Source organism: Podarcis bocagei (genome assembly GCF_964188305.1).
Source record: "Podarcis bocagei genome assembly, chromosome: Z".
Taxonomy (NCBI): Eukaryota; Metazoa; Chordata; class Lepidosauria; order Squamata; family Lacertidae; genus Podarcis; species Podarcis bocagei.
Genome location: NC_138140.1, coordinates 5340929 through 5358921, shown reverse-complemented (window position 1 = coordinate 5358921; position 17993 = coordinate 5340929). Strand labels below are relative to the sequence as shown.

The following is a 17993-nucleotide window of genomic DNA, read 5'->3' as shown; positions in this document are numbered from 1 at the left end:
CAAAAGTGTGTGCAATGTCTCTCTCTCGTATTTCCCCCCCCCCCATGCAACATTTTTACAAATCACTTTCATTTGTGTACTTTCCAGGAACAATGGAAGGCATTCCCCCCCTCCCCCAAATGGGTGAAAAGTCTCTGCTTCAGATTTCAGGTGTTGTTTTGAAACATATCCTGCCTCGCAGGGGGTTGGACTAAATGACCGCTGGGGTACCCTCTACAACTCTACAATTCTGTGATGTCCTTAGTTGAATTGGGGTACTGTTTGAAAAAAATAACTTTTAGCCGCGGAGTGGGGGGGGGGCGTTGTTTGTCCTCTTGAGACTTGTAAAACATAATGAGGGACTTTATGGCTACATTTTCACTCTTTCCATACACACAGTGGCAGGAGCCCCATGAGCTAGCCAGCGCCTTAGAACCAAGGGGAATTCATTTTTTGGACAAAAACAAGAGTATGAAAGAAGCAGTTGAGCTGGCCTCTTGCTCGTGATCAGCTCAACCAGCAACTAGGAAAATGGTCTGAGTAATGGTGGGGTTGATAAGATGCTTTAGGATTCCAAACTGTGGTTGATAGCTCACGGGGCTTTGGAGAGGTCTAGGGCCTTGAGGGATCTGGGCAGAGACAAGAGGGTGCGGCGGCAGCGGGAGGCCCCATTAGCTAAAGTGGTGCCTCAGGTTAAGAACAGTTTCAGGTCAAGAACAGACCTCTAGAACAAATTAAGTTCTTAACCCGAGGTACCACTGTACTAAGTACTGGGGTGCTTTGTTGTGCTTTCAGTGGCACTACACAAGTTGTGATGGCCCAATGCAGATGACTTCAAAAGAGGATTAGACAAATTCATGGAGAACAAGACTATCAATGGCTAAAAACCACACTGGCTATATTCTACCTCCATTGATGCAGGCAATACCAGTTGCTGAGTACCAGTGGCTGAGAATCACATGTGGGGAGAGTGCTGTTGTGCCCAAGTCCTGCCTTTGGGTTTCCTACTGGGTCATCTGGTTGGCCACTGTGTGAACTGGTGAGAACTGGTGAAAATCTGGCTCCTTCAGGAGGGAGATCTGTATACAAATTCAATATAAAAAAAGGAAGTAAACAGCATTTTGCACTAGCTGGGCTTTCCTTCTTCTTCATGTGCATGTTGCTTTTTCTGTGATAAGACACACAAACATGCACACACACACAATTTGCAAAACACAATAGTACATTCAAAGCAACATAAAAATAAGTCAATAAAGCAGCAGTACATTAAACAAAGCTAAAAAGAGCAACGATAAAAGCCATGCCAAGGGACACAAGACCCTTTACGAGTGCTCCAAGACTCCAGCAGTTAAAAACAATTTGCAGAGGAGCAATTAAAAACCTGGGTGGAATAGAAATATCTTCACTTGGAGGCTAAAAAAAGAAAAATTAACTAAAATATTGAATGGGAGTGTGGTAGGGGGGAACTTGATGACTCGCCTTGAGCAAGTCAGTCTGCCTCTATCTCGTTATGCCAGTCTTGTTGCTTGTTTCTCAGTTTCTCAGTTCCTTTTTCAGATTAATGAACACTTTTAAAATAAAAAATCTGAAGGTGGGATCAGGGCCGGTCCACCCACAAGACTGAGGCAGCTGCCTCAGGCAGCAGAAACCCATGGGGTGGCACCTCCATCAGTGCCCCACCCAGCCCTGCCACCACCACTGGAGAAGTGAGGAGAAGCGACAGCAGTAGCTTCTGGCATGATCTCACAGAGCTCTAGAAGACCTCACAAGAGTTCCCTGAGATCTCACCTGAAGCTGCAGGTTCTCCTCACTTTTCCACAGCAAGGTCTTCCCATCTTCCCATTCCACTTTGGATGGCCAAACAGGATGGGCTGCCCCAGGGAGAGAGGGAAGGAGGGAGGGGGGTAGGACCACAGGGACACAGGAAGCCACCTTATAACTGGTCTATCTAGCTTGTTTATGCTTACTGGCAGTGGCTCTCCAGTGTCAAGCCCTACCCAGAGGTTGAACCTCGGAGCTTCTGCATGCAAGGCTGTTGCTCTGCCACTGACCTACAGCCCTACTCCTAGATGCCATAGTCCTTCCCTAACTGAATAAAGCCTACAGTTGTAACACAAAGTAAATGCGGTTATAATAAGTCATGTAGCTGCCTTGGGAACATAGGATGCTACATCATACTGAGTCAGACCACTGGTCCATTTGCTCAGTATTGTCCACAACAATGGACAGCAGCTCTCCAGGGTCTTGGGCTAAGCTCCTTCCCAGCCCTACCAGGAGATGTTGGAGACTGGGCCCCTGCCACCTGCCTTATGCATGCAAGACAGATGCTCAACCACAGCGCTATAGTAACAGAATCATAGAATCAGAGAGCTGGAAGGGACCACAATGGTCATCTAGACCAACCTCCTGTGATGCAGGAATCTTCTGCCCAACTCTCGACTCTGAGATTACGAGTCTCATGTTCTACCAACGGAGCTATCCCTTTACAGCCTCTGGGCCATGCTATGGGCACTAAAGTGCAGCAGTTGTTTCTCTGTTATCCATCTATGAAATGCAAACACTTGCAACGTACCTCTGGCAGCAGTTGTGAGGCTGTTCAGAATGAAACTTTGAAGATTCAGGGGTTTGTAGGTTCTCCAACTTTAAACTGCTGCCAAATATCCCCATCACCAGAAGTAAAGTGGATTTGGGTGCAAGTAGATAATTTCTTCTTCTCAAATTCTGAATTTGTACTGGGGTGGGTCACGGAATCTGTGCTTTGAATGTTGAACAGACATAGTTAGGTTTGAAAATGATGCACACACACACACACACACACACACACACAGCAGCTACATCTTAGTGTTAATTCATACTGATGCCAGCTGGCTTGAGCGTATCAAAAACTCATGCTGAGAACTCCTTAACTAATAATTACTCCATTGCAGGACTGAGAAATCTGTTATTAACCTGAGGGCAAAGAGCATTTTGTTAATCAGCCACAGTTCACACACACACACACACACACACACACCACATTTAAGAATGCTTGAAATGATTGCTGGACTTAATCGTAGGGATGATGGAAAACTGCCAGACTTGATATTTCTCTACTGGAATAAAATCAGCCAGCTCCAATGTGGGGGTTGTAGGTCATAACACATCTAACACATAGCACTACTTTGCAGTGACTGAACTTTCTCTGCCAGAGTGATCCATTCATTTTGTTGCTCTCCATCCAGAGGAGGGAAGCTCAGGCTTGGGGACCAAATGTGACCCTCTAGACCTGTCTAACTGGCCCTTAGGACTGTCCCCAGGCCAGAAACCCTCTTCTTAAGCCACACTTCTTGCTAGTCCTGCTTCACATCCCAATGGCTTTTGCCTGCCTGGGCTGTGTCCTTGAACTCCAGTAAAGCATCTTCCATTCCTTGATAGAGGACAGAGAGGAGTGTGTAGATGTGTGTAGAAACTAGCCTACGGCATCATGGTAAAATTTACATTCATTGCTCCACCAGCTTTTTCCTCTGGCTTTACCCACCAGCGACATGTGATTCAAAATGGTGTCCAATGATTTCTTTACAAGGTAGCACATGACTTGAAGTTCATTGGACAGTTCTTACCCATAGAGTCCATTGAATCACCAGTAACCCATGTTCTTACAGGACTGGCATGGGAAATCTACAACCTGTGAGTCAAAATTGACACACCATGGGTTCAGATTTGGACCAACGGGTGGTTTTCACCCAAAACACATCCATCTGACCAACACCTGATGTTATATGCACTGAGAAGACACTGGCAAGGGAAAGCAGACTTTGGTTCTATGGATGGTAAAGCTGCAATCTGATGAATTGGGTGAGCAAGTGAAGTCACCATATGAAGACTCTTTTCGCAGCCAATACCCTTTGAATCAGCTGCACTAGCAAGTTCCCCATTTCCCGAAACCATGACACCTGTGGTGTCATGTGTGGGACAGGTAGAGACACATCTGCCAGTGCAAAGGGAATATTTCAGCTGTGTCATCTATCAGCTGTTGGGTAGTAGAGTTGAAGTGTGACAGTTTGGTTCCAGTGATAACTCAATGGTTCAGGTGACACCTGCCAAAAGTAAGCTTTAGCTCTACCACCTATCAGTCTCAGGAGCTTTAAAGCACCATGCATGACTATCTGCAAGAGCTATGTGGTGCTTTGAAGTCCTGACTGTGTGACAAGCCCCCCAAGGCCTTATGAGATATGGGGCACATTTGAGTTACCTTGCACAGGCTTCAGCCTGCAGGGGATTGAAAGGGTGTCCTTTAGGCCTAGTGGGCAGACCTTGGCGAATGCTGGACAGGTTGGGTTCACTCAGCAAGGAGGGAACATTTCCTCTCAGTTCTTGGCTGGGGAGTAACAGAATGAGGCGGTTTACACACCTGGGTAATTTGAATGATACTTCCCGCATAGATGTTAATTCAATCCCACCTGCTTATACTTACACAATTTGGTTATTAATTGTCAGATCTTCTATGCCTAGATCAATAAAAATGAACTTACTCCCATTACTTGACCCTTAAGCAGACCCTGCAAGTGCCCCTATTTTCCAGGGGCAGTCCTGGATTTAAAGAAGCCGTCCTAGTTTCTGATTTGATCCCAGAATGTCCCACTTTCCCTTAGGATATCCCTATTTTCACCAGAGAAATGTTGGAGGGTATGGTAAAGGTAAAGGGACCCCTGACCATTAGGTCCGGTCATGGCCAACTCTGGGGTTGCGACGCTCATTTCGCTGTCCCTTTTTTATTGGAGAAATGTTGGACAGTATGGAGTTAAGATAAGTAACTATACAACCTCTATATAACAATGTTTTATTGTGTTTTTATATATGTTGGAAGCCACCCAGAGTGGCTGGGGCAACCCAGTCAGATGGGTAAAATTTAAATAATAAAAATTATTATTATTATTATTATTATTATTATTATTATTGGAGCGTCTCATATTATTATAATAATAATAGGAGCGTCTCCACCCCCATCGTTCAGCCTGGACACTGAGATCCAGCGCCGAGGGCCTTCTGGTGGTTCCCTCATTGCGAGAAGTGAGGCTACAGGGCGCCCGCCCTGTGGAACGCCCTCCCATCAGATGTCAAAGAGATAAATAATTACCTGACATTCAGAAGACATCTTAAGGCAGCCCTGTTCAGGGAGGTTTTTAATATGTAACACTGTACTGTTTTTAACACTGATTGGGAGCTGCCCAGAGTGGCTGGGGAAACTCAGCCAGATGGGTGGGGTATAAATAAATTATTATTATTATTATTATTATTATTATTATTATTATTATTATTATCAGGTATGCTTGAGTCTTCTTCCAGGATGTGCTGGGAACTTTTGAACATGCAGGCAGAGCTTATGGGAACAATCCCACCACCCATTGCAGGTGTGAAGAGTCCTTGTTTCGAGAATTTTCAGATGTTGCCCAGTATGGGCATTCACTGAGAAATATAGGTCAAGGAACATAGGCCTAAATCTGTCAGCGTGAAATTCTGGAGACATGCAGAAGAAACTGCAGCAGTTGGGGCTCTTCTCCTGTATTCCTTCCTTATTGAAATTCTCTCCCTCTCTTCTCATCCACCGTTGGCATTACCGGATTATTGAGTCTTATATTCATCTGTTTCTAAAAAGATTAAACTGTCCTCCGGAAAAGGCCACCGCGCCCCAGAGGAGGAACCAATCCTGTTTCAACTTGCTTTCTCTTCTCCTTCCCTCCCCACTCCAAGAAAAGACCCATGTGTGTTCTGGGGAAACTTTTGCAGGTTGATAAGCCCCAGTAGCTCTGCTTGCAGAGCGCAGGAGGATGTGAGTGATAAACACTGGAGATGTTCTGTTCAGGTCTCTGTGGGCACAGTCAGGAGGGCTGCAAGGTTTACCGTGTGATAGGTAAAGGTTAAGGTACCCCTGACCGTTAGGTCAAGTCGCAGACGACTCTGGCGTTGCATGCTCATCTCGCTCTATAGGCCGAGGGAGCCGGCATTTGTCTGCAGACAACTTCCAGGTCATGTGACCAGCATGACTAAGCCGCTTCTGGCGAACAAGAGCAGTGCACGGAAACGGCGTTTACCTTTCCGCTGGAGCGGTACCTACTTAGCTACTTGCATTTTGATGTGCTTTCAAACTACTAGGTTGGCAGGAGCTGGGACCAAAAAATGGGGGGGGGGTCGAAGAGTGTCAGTTGGTCCGAGGAGTGAAAAATGTACCTATTTTCATCTGAGAAATGTTGGGGGGTATGCACCTCTCAGGCTTCTCTTCTCCAGGCTAAATATTGCCAACAATGGTTTCTCATAAAACTTGGGTTCCAGACTCTTAATCTTCTTGGTTGTCACTCTCTGCACAGGTTTCAACTTGTCAATATCCTTTTCATACTGTGATTCCCAGAACTGGGAATACAGTACCCTAGGTGGGTCAGACCAGTGCAGAATAGACCACTATTATTACTTCCCTTGATCCACATGCTATATGTCACTCAAGCTCCAAAATGCTGGGAAGTAACAACTGTTAAGAGCCATGCTGATAAGGGTCATCAAATTTCTTTGGTCCATAGGAACATTTGGGGTTTTGAGTTTTGACTAACACTGGATACACCACCGTTACACTGAAGACAGGTACAAGCTGTCTCTGAACATGTACAAGCATTTGTGTGAGAGAGTGTACACTTGTTGATATGTACTCAGCTATTGTATACACCAACTGTACACTCATTGAATCTTACATGTCAATAACTGTACATGTACACTACTCAGCTATCTGCATACACTACTACACAGATTATAGGCTGAATAAATGTACAGTGGTACCTCGGGTTACATATGCTTCAGGTTACATATGATTCAGGTTACAGACTCCACTAACCCAGAAATAGTACCTCGGGTTAAGAACTTTGCTTCAGGATGAGAACAGAAATCGTGCTTTGGCGGCGTGGCAGCAGCGGGAGACCCCATTAGCTAAAGTGGTGCTTCAGGTTAAGAACAGTTTCAGGTTAAGAAAAGACCTCCAGAATTTATTAAGTTCTTAACCCGAGATACCACTGTAATAGAATCATAGAACTGAAGAGTTGGGGCTCTATTTAGAATAAGAACTTCCTCCTCCAAAGTCCATTGGTGCATATGTGCTGCTGCAATTGGTAACACACCACACCAAAGGTATTTTGATAACAACACAGTTGCATCTAGTGGAGGATGGTGTCCATTGGGACACTGGTGGAGCAAAAGGCAGGGAGGCCAACAGTAGGTGGCACCAGACCCAAGAACAGGCAGAACCAACTCATTCAAATTTTGCAACTATCCTCTTCCTCACTGCTGAGGCAACCCTGAAACTGAGAAGGAAGCTGCAGGGTGGCACATTCCATTTCACTGCCTGGGGCAACACAGGAACGTGCCACACTGCTGCAGTGCCACTGTCTACCTTACATGGGTTGTGTAGTGGTGCATGCAAAGCAACGGCAGCATTGGGTTCCAATGAGATCTCTCAATATCTCCCCGAAATCTCATGAGATCTCACCAGACGCTACTGCTGCCAATGGTGCTGCTTTTCCACTAGCAGCGGAGGCAGTGGGGCAGACAGGGTAGCTGCAGAGGTGCTGCCTCTTGGGCTTCTGACACCTGAAGTGACTGCCTCACCCTGCCTCATGGACAGTCGGGCTCTGGGCTGGTTGTAAGGAAGGAAGGCAGACAGGTGAGGGCAGAGCGATGCTGGTAGGGCAGTACTCGGTTTGCCTTAATGGGTCAACCTCCACTGGTTCCCACCATAGCTGTCAACTTTCAGATTTGAAAATAGGGGATCAGCAGCCTCACCTGTCCCGGGGACAGTCTACGGGATATCTAACAATCTGGGAAAGCAGCGGGAAGCTGCAGAAAACGGTGCTGGAATAAGGGAATTTCCCACAAAAAAGGGAAGGTTGACAGCTATCATTCCCACAGTGATCACTTTTGAGGGGTATTCTAACGATACACTTGGGTATTGCTTAGTGATTGGACAGGCACAAGAGAACTGAAAGACGCTCCTTGCTCTGTGTCTTCAGAATGGGGCAGGCCATGCATTTTTAAACAGGTCAATTGACAAAGAATTCACAAATCAGAGCTGTTTCCAACTCCCCTTTTCCATGATCTGCTTTCCCAGCCCACAGTAGCTTTGCTTGCAAGCAAAGCACTGGCTGCAGAGTCCCCAACAGCAGGTTGCCTTTGTGACTTATTACACTGTCATAACTGTAAATATTACAGCCATATGGATTTTCAATAGCCAAACACCATGCTGCTATTAATATCAAATGCAATAAGATATTTTGTGTGTTTGGGTGATTGCAGGCAGAAATTGAGGAAGGGGTGGGTGGGCAGAGAAACCTCCTGATGGCATTGTCTCTTTATTTGCTTGCGACTTCCCACCAGGTAGGATATTACAATGGAATTGGGGCGGATGAGGGATGGGATTCATAATAAATAATGGAACTAATGAAGTTACTAGCCTTTCCTCTTCAGAAGACGTTTGGGAACGGCTTGCTATGAGCCTCACGCTATTTTGAGAAGAGGGATTGCTCACTGCAAATCGCTTTGAGGTGATCTAAATATAGGTCATATTGTTGATGTTGTTTTCTCTTTCCCATCCCACCCCAGAAGTTAATTTGACATATGAACTCTGTCAGTTGACCAGGCAGGATTCTGTAAAATATTTAGCATTTCCCATTGAAAGGCTGCAACAATCTGAGCAGCTTTTAATGAGTGTTTTTGCTTGGGTGCACAACTGTTCTGATAGGGGGACTGAATGGGGACAGGGCAGGGGTGGGGAATGTAAATCTTACCTTTGCAGGGCAGGCTCACACCCTTCACACAAACATCCTTCCAGATGCGCTGGAAGCATAATCGGAGTCTAAGGGCACATTCTCAGCCAGGTAAAAACACTCCAGGGTGCAAAAGAGGGTCAGTGAGGGAGGTAGTGTGAGGAAGGGTAAGATTTCCAAGGGACAGATAGACCTTGATGGCTACATTGGCCCCAAGGCCTGAGGTTCCCTTCCCCTGCAGTAGAACATTAACCCTGTTCAGTCAACAGGGCTATCTTAAGCATATGCGGCGTCAGGGTGCAAAGATCGGCCCGGTGTGGCCCCCCCCCAGGTTGCCCAGTCCCAGGTGCCACCTCAGCGTCTCGCTGGCTCGGTCGCCCCTGAACTCCCGGCGCAGAGCTGCCCACAGCAGAAGAGCCCGTCCCGGTGCTCTGACCGACGGGTGGGCAATTCTCTGGACTCAACTCTCAGGTCCTGGACTCTCAGCGTGGCGCCCCTGAGAGCCCGGTGCCTGGATGCCCTGCACCCCTAGCACCTATGGGTAAGTCAGTCAACCTGATCCCTCAGATGGTGGGGGGAGGTTGGAATGAGCAGACTAGTTCTGCCTCGAGACTGAGGAATCTGTCCAGTTCAGCTTTGCATTTAGGAAAAGAAGATAAGTCTTGCCAGGTCATACTGAAGGCCATATTTGTGGGATATTATTGTGGCCAAACCAACAACCCGTGCTTTGCCAGACAGGTCCATGAAGGGGCTGAGGCTCACAAGAGCTTTCCTGTAAATTTGCTAGAGAAAACTCTTGTAAGGTCATTTCCTTTGTATGTCTTGGCAGGAAGTTGTAACACTGCATACTTCCTTCCTGCTTGGACAGCCTCAACTTTCTTCATCATGCTTCTAAGCTGACAATGCATTCTCAGACATGCATACATGGTCAGCTTAGAACACCATTTTAGAACTTTAATTTTGTACTTTTGATGCGTAGTACTTTTGAAACCTGCCTTCATTCTGTTCCTGTAAGCTTCTGTTTCTAGAACTAGATTATGTAAATAAATACTTATTTCTTCATAAAACAATGTTTTATGATTATTGTGATTATTGTTTTTAAGGGGGAGAAAAGGGTTAATATCAACAGGCAGGGGGGAATCCAGTTAGCCTTAAAGCATCCTGGATTTTTGTTTCTAGAAAGTTAAATAAATTTCGTCTTAGCTTCAAAGTTTTAGCTGCAAAGGATGGTCCTCTGCTGATCTCACAAATGTGAGCATGGAAGGATAATAACTAAACAAGATATTCTCTTTCATTTTCTAGATCCATGCCTGCATTTCTTGCCCAGATTCTGTTCTCACAGTGACAGTTCATTATGTTCTGTTCATTAATGTGTAACCCCGAAATTCTGAATCCTCTCCAAACTGATGCCAAAGTTTTGTGCTTGGTTGTGACATTTTGAACACCTGAGGCACGTGAAAAGCCTGGGAACAGACTCTGTTCGCTCCCCAGATGCTCCCCTGGACTCAGGCATGGGCACAACCCACTTTCGGGGGTTAACCAAACCAAGTTGAGTCCCTGGATTCCTTTAATGGAATACCCTTCACATAGGGATGGCGAGACCATTCTCTCATCCCTATCACATGAACCAGTGCCTATCCACAACCTTACAAGTTGTGATGAATTGCTACACAGCAGGCAAAACCCAAATGGCTACAGCCCATCAGCCAAGTGGGGAAAATTCCTGCCATGCCCCTGTCCCAACGACAGACGACACATGATGGCATAGCAAAGTCAAGTGCAAAATGCCCTAAAATTAGGGAGAGGTGGGCAGGTGTTCCGATGCACGAGCTGAAAGAGGAAGCTCTGGGACAGAGCTCTGGGAAGCTCTAGGTCCCTCGATCCATTTAGACTGCACCCCATTGGCCAGATTAAACCTAGCAATGAGGGACCTACCAATTGGGTGTTTTCATTATCCAATAGACCCACCCACAACCAGAAGGTCAGTCTTCAAGTTTCACCGCAACACGTGCTGAGAAGGGAAATATTTGAAGTCAGACCTCAGACCATGGCATTAGAATACTTTACAGTAATAATTGCACCTAGGGGGTTATATTGCCCCACCCATTGAAATGACGTTGTTTTTGTATGCATTGCTGTGTTCTGGTTTGCATATTGGTTCGAGCTGTATGAATTAAGTACGTAGTTTCTCATTAAAATGCAAATAAAGAAAGATTTTCTCCTTCATTCCTAGTATGTGGTGGGTTTGTTTTTTTCCCCCTTTTCCTTTTTCTATTTGTATCTTCCCTGGAATTACTGTCATCTGTTGCATTGCGGTGTGATCCAGATAGCGAATTCCTAGAGGGGCAGGGTGGGGAGATGTGTTGTTATTCTTTGCCTACAAAGCAACACACATGCCCTCGAGCTCAGTGCTCTAATACTACATCACTGTCTTGTAACAAGAGCGACATGAATGCCTTTGGGGGGAAAGGGAAGCCCTGTTGGCAAATATTTGTTTACATTCAGAAAAGCAAATTTGTATTTAACTATATTTGCAAGCTCGTCATATTCCATTTTGGAGATAATATGAACTGCCGCAGCATGAAAGCTGGGTTATCAAAAGGGAGGTTAAGAGGTAGCCTGATTGCAGTGCATAAGTACCTATAGAGAAAGAGAGGGAATGGCAGACTGGAGGGTTCTTTAATCTAGCAGAGAAAGGCAGATCTTTTTAAAAACAAAACAAAACAAAACCTAAATAAATGGAAGTCAAAACCAGACAAGGTCAAATGAGAATGTACTAAGCTTATCTGTTTATTATTTTAGATACTCTTAGATATAAGGCTGCTTTCTTCTTTCAGGAAGAGGGTTTTGGAGTAGATGTAGGGTTTTGTTTCAGTCTTTTGGATGTTTGCTTTGGATGGTTTTATGACAAAGTATCCCTGACATTTGGAAAACAGAAAACACCCTTGCAGATTCGTATACAGATTGGCATGAAACACTCAGGAATACTAATGAGAAGCCACTAAAAACTGTAATTTTCCAAATTAGGTGGACATTATCCCCAGTTTTTTAATGTTCTCATAACCATTCCCCAGATTTTTGTTCAGAGTCTGGCAATCCTGCTGCCTTCCTTCAGCTGGTGGCTGCCATTTTTATTTTCCATTTTTATTTATTTTATTTTTTATTTTCCACCTTGCAATGCAGTGTTATTCCAAGCTGCTAAGAAACATCACCATTCCCACCACCCGTTCCAAAAATAAAGCCACTTGGAATGACGCTACATCATTCTAGGACAGGTCTGGGGAACCTTAGTCCTAGGGGATGAATGTGGCTCCACATCTCTCTGCCTGGGCCTTGTAACTCTCCCCTAGAACACACGTCTCACTAGCCCTGCTTTGCCCCACAAAGGATTTGCACGGCTGAGTTATATCCTTTAGCTCTGATAATGCCTCTGGCTTCCCTGGATGGAGGATGGAGAGAGGGGTGTGCAAAGAAACTATCTTTCTACACAAAGGTAGAATCCACTCTTTTCCCCCTTTAATGTGCCCACTTTTGCCTCTGCCCCAATCTGGTATTGGTATGTGGCTTTCCTTTCAGAAGGACACATAGCCCACAGGCTGAAAAGGGTTACCCATCCCAGTTCTGGGGCTTATTTAGGTGCGGCTGATGGTGACCACCAACCCTTTTTGCCTTGAGGAGGATTGGCAAGATTGTGTGTGCTTCCCACCCCTGAAATTCACTTGACCCCTCCAGAAATAGCTGTTGCTTTGAAGGAGATGCACATTTGAAAGTTGTCATGGAAAGTTTAGAGGCTACACCCATCACATACCCCCTAACATGTCCCAGAGGAAAACCAGGATGTGAGACTTTCAGGGTCACAAGAGCATGGCGCCCCAAAACATGCATCTTTCGGGGCCACGATCTCACGCAGGATCACAGACCCCCAAAACGGGATGTCCCAATTAAATCAGGACAATTGAGGGGTATGTTACCAGGAAGCTAGACAAGACCATTATTAGCTCACTTAAACAAGGACATCACAATGGCTGGGAACTCCTGACTCCATCCAGATACAGTCGTACCTTGGTTGTTGAACTTAATCCGTTCCAGGAGTTCGTTTGACTCCCAAAACGGTTCGAAAACCAAGGCGCGGCTTCCGATTGGCTGCAGGAGCTTCCTGCACTCAATTGGAAGCTGCGTCAGACGTTTGGCTTCTGAAAAATGTTTGCATACCAGAACTCTCACTTATGGGTTTGTGGCGTTCGGGAGCCAAAACGTCCAAGTACCAAGATGTTCAACAACAAGGTACGACTCTACACTTTAATCCTGTACCACCTAGTGACTGAACTATATAATGACCATACATGAAGAGGTGTCAGGGGCTGCTGGGTGTATAAACTGTGTAGTGAAATACCTTCAGTGCCCTGAATTAACTCCACCCCACAGGCTGGCAACTGGATTCTCATAGACATAGACATGAAAAAGTAGAAGAGGACTTCTTCTTCCAGGTAAGCATTGTTTAAGCAAAAGGGTTTTCCTGGCCTCTGGTATGTTCCTGTACGCTTGGTTATTCTTCTGACCTGGCTTGCTCCCCATCAGGCCTCATGGCTTGTTCTCCAGTGCTGACTTCCTCTTCTGTCTCCCAGACCACTTGCCTGTTCCTTGAACCAGTTTCTTGGTTTTTACCTACAGTCCAGAGCCGTGTTAAAAACTCAGATATATAAACTGGGGCTAAATGGCTCCTTAAACCAAGGTTACAGTTGCCAAAATGGGGTAAGTGAAGACAAGCGACAACAATTAACTATAAGGTCGTTCACTGCTCCTACTCAGGCTGCACAGACAAAGCATTCTGGTTCCTGAAATTCATTCTGATTTTGCAGATAAAATATGACTGATAGAATTCAACAGGATGTGGTATTAGTGTGTGAAAACAGTCAAGATCCAGTGATCCCCGGGCATGCATTTTCTGGTGATGTCAGGCGCCATCCTGGCACCCAGACACCTTCATTTGGTCGCAAGTGGCTCATTGCCAGGTGCAAAATGTGCCTGAACCTGGATAATTTCGAACACTGGAGAATCCTGACTTACTTCAAGGCTCTGGATTTATGGCTCACTTTCGACTGATGCCCATAGCCCAGCCCCGAAAGGCCCAGTATCTGCCTTGTTTCCTTGGCAACACAGATGCATCTCCTTTTCTTAAGAATGTAAGAACATCCCTGCGGGATCATGACAAAGGCCTATCTAGTGTGGTACTCTGTTCTCGCAGTGGCCAACCAGATGTCTCTATCAACAAAGGGCATGAGCTTAGTGGCCCTCTCCCCACTTGTGATTCCCAGGATGTCACTGTCTTTGAAAGCAGAGATAGAACACAGCCGTTGTGTCTAGTAGCCACTGACTGCTTTATCCTCCATGAATATTGTCAAAGGCTACTTGAAAGCTACCCAAGTTGGTACTCATCACTACATCTTGTGGGAATGAGTTTCACAGTTTGACTATGCACTGTATAAGGAAATCCTGAACCTTCCAAGATGATGATGATGACGACGACGATATTTTATTTAAACCCTGCCCTCCCCAGCCAAGGCCAGGCTCAGGGCAGCTAACACCGGTATAAAAACAATTGATTGAAATACAATTTAAAAACAATATTAAAATACAACATTAAAATGCAGCCTCATTACAGTAGGAGCTCAAATCAAAAACTTTTTTGAGGATGAAAACGTCAAATCTTCACCAAGGCCAGCTATCCAGACTGGTCCTACGTGGGCCAGAAAAAAGCCAAGGAAGTCCCCAAATAGGAGTTCCATCACAGAAGGAGAAAGGGAAAAGGAATAGGGGGTGGGGATCAATTTGATTCCAAGCCAAAGGCCAGGCGGAACAACTCTGTCTTACAGGCCCTGCAGAAAGAAATCAGATCCTGCAGGGCCCTGGTCTCATGAGATAGAGCGTTCCACCAGGCCGGAGCCAGTGTTGAGAAGGCCCTAGCTCTGGTTGAGGCTAATCTGACTTCCTTAGGGCCCGGGACCACTAGGGTGTTGCTATTTATGGACCTTAAGGTCCTCCATGGGGCATACCAGGAGATTACAGCTTTACTGGATGGTCTTAGGTTCTAGCATTGTGAGTGAAGGAGAAAAACTTTTTTTCTACCCACTTTCTCCATGCCATGCATGACTTTATAGACTTCTATCATGTTGCCCTTTCTTCCTAAACTAAAAAAGTCCTGATTGTTGTAAATTGTGATCAAAGGGGAATTTTTCCAGCCTCTCAAACATTTTGGTTGCCCTTTGCAACTCCTCACTATCTACCAAATCTGTACACAGTGGACTATACCCAACTAAGACCTGTGGAAAATACTGGACATAAATCAGTCATGTCCATCCATTTTAATGTGTCTACTCTGAGTCAGACTAACAAAGGATGCAACCCACCTTTCTAGCGTGGTTGCTCCATGGATTTGTAAAATGGTACTGATGCTGAGCTCCTTGTGAGTGCCGGTGAGTGAAAAACATTTCTGAAATGGCGGAGGGGTGTTTTTTTCACGGGGTGAAGATGTGTGCAAAATGTGTCTCTCCTCCCTGTTTCAGCTCAAAGGTATTATGCTGAACTCATCTCTGTGTTGCACTTCCTGGCTGAACAACCTTATGGTGGTTGGAGCATATGTCTCTTGTGAGGCAATTAGGAGAGCTACACCCACTTCCTCTACTTATCCCCGCTGTTCCCTTTTTGTCTAGGAAGGACACCCCGTGGGCTACATTTTTAGTTCAGCACCGCTTCTTTACATCCCACTTCAACTGTGCTGAGGGGGCTTTTCATTATGTGCCTACAAGGTTAATAAAAAGAGCTTTCTTTTGCATTCTTCAGGAATCCTGGACTTTAAAACGCTTTTATAAATGAAGTTCACTTCTGCTGTGAGGCTGGTTTATATTGTCCACCCACTTCTTCCCAGCAAGATCCATGCATTGTCTCTTGGAAGCCACAGATTTTCAAAGAAATAAATATACTTTCTGTAAAACAAACATGTTTTTGCTGGGTCACACTGGGTTTAGGTGCCTGAATTATAGAAGAGGGTCTAAATTTTAAGAAAGTGCTCAGATTCACTCACATTGCTAGGTTACAGATAGGGGTGAAATAAAAAAAAATGATTCTTTTCGCATTCATAGGTGAATGTAGCTAATTCACACTTCCTAAAACGATCTAGGATACTGGCATTCAAAATTCTTCTTTGAATTTTGCACTATGTGCCAAAATAAATGAATGCATATATTGATGACAACAGCATACAGAAATGTGTTATATATGGGGAAATGCTTTGTAAAAATGTGTATAATAAGCAAAAATGTATACATATTACAAAATTAATCTTATTATTATTATTTATTACCTGCCCTTCACACTAATGTTTCAGGGTGGAATACAACATTAAAACACAACATTACAACTCAATATTAAAAGCAGTTTAAAATAACTTACTACCACAGAAATTAGGTGGGTCCTAAAAATATATACCTCAAGTGTCAAGAGCCGGGGCAAAGAGGTGTGTCTTCAGCAATTGCCAGAAGCCTTTTAAGGGAGTTCCATGTCTATACAGTATAAGGAGAAATTTGCATGAAAACAGTGATGAATTTTCATGAGTTCTAAATATATATGTGGACATGTGGAGAGTGGAACTAGAGATTTGAAAAATTAAAAACTGAGAGAAACCAAAATTGACAGATTCACTCATCCCTAGGGAAGGGGAAACGAGCTGGTGTTTGTGTTCTATGTCAGTTTCACATGCATTCAGTTCTGAGTACATTCAGTCCTGTTTTCTAAGGTTTTAAAAAAAGTACACAAAACATGCACACTTCCCCTAAAATACACAGTTACATATGTGGGTTTTGCTGATAAAGTTGTATGCAGATATATGTAAAATTCTGGAAGGTTTAATTGATATGTTTTAAAATGTGGGTGGAAGAAAAAAATTTCCTCCAGCCTTATATAATACATTTTCTATCATGCTTTTTGAGCACAGATATATTTTTTCCTTCTTATTTATCTGATTGATTTCCGGGGGGGGGGGGGGTTAAAAAATGTCCTGTGCCTCTTTTCTATTCAAATATGTTCCAAGGCAGCTCTTAAGAATAAAAGACATGGCAATATATGAAATAGCAGGCAGATAGCCATCAAACACGGCCTAAGATGAATAAAAATCATTTTTAAGAGCTTAAAAACTGAGAATAAATAAAAACCAATATGAGCAGCAGTAATATCAACTGCTAAGACCTACTAAAAGCCATAGAGAGCCATAGAGAACCTGATACAGGAATGCTAAAAGCATTCCTGCCCCTCTCATCCATCAGGGGATGACATTCTGTAAATGAGATTGCACCATGGAAAAGTTCTTCTCCATGGTTGCCAGCAGTCTACTGTCACCTTACGTAGGTGGCTTCAGGAGGGCCTCTGAAACTGAATTTATCTTTTGGGCTATATCACCTAGTAATGACTGTACTTTCAGTCCAACCTAAGTGCCCCCAACCAGCCTGCCTATTTTCAGTCCTAGATGTCAGCTTACAATTCTTCCACGTAAAATCCATTCCAAGCAGTGGTGTAGCATGGAGAAGCCACAGAGGCTGTTGCCCCAAGCACAAAAATTCCTAGAGGCACAACCCACACTACGCCACTGGGCCACAGCAGTCCCAAAGGTGCCACAAGACTGGGAGGGAGATGGCTCCCTTCCCTGGCCCAGCAACACACAGAGCGTGAGTTGGAATGGAGCTCTCCATCCCCTTTGGTGCCTCAAGTCTATGTCCTTTGTTCGCCACACACTTCTCATGCCGCAGCTGGTGCTGGTGCTGTGCACGCCAGGTCGCTGCTGCACCAGGCGGTCCCCTTGGCTCCCCTCTGCCCCCATTTCAAGATGGAGGAGTCAGGCGTCCATGACACTTCAGTGCCCCTAGCCCAGGCCCCTGTATGGGAGAAGGCAGTCACAAGCATAGCAGGGTGCTGCCAAAGCACCAGCACAGACCTTAGGTGGGATCCCTTGGTGAGCCTTGGAGGGCCTTCTTTTTTGAATAATTTTGAAATAATTAAGAATTTCAGCATAACAATTTATCAAAGACGTATCATCCTCATTTACCCCCCCCCCAATTTTTCCCTCCCCAAGAAAAACCCACCCTCCCACCCCCGCCCGGACTTACCTCGGCTCCTCTCTCTAGGTTTTTAAACACATGTCATTCTCTGCATATTATAAAATTGTAAAGATCCTTAAATTATCTG

General features: G+C 44.9%; 1 long non-coding RNA gene across 1 annotated transcript in view; it reads right to left on the bottom strand.

Moving 5' to 3' along the window:
- Positions 1 to 9065, bottom strand: part of LOC308579095 — a 30584-nt gene extending 21519 nt beyond the window's left edge. The window contains exons 1-3 of the long non-coding RNA XR_014004277.1: positions 8781 to 9065; positions 2552 to 2735; positions 887 to 1058 (exon numbers count right to left, since the gene is read on the bottom strand). This is a non-coding gene — a long non-coding RNA (uncharacterized lncRNA). The remainder of the gene's footprint in view (positions 1 to 886; positions 1059 to 2551; positions 2736 to 8780) is intronic.
- Positions 9066 to 17993: the final 8928 nt, after the last annotated feature.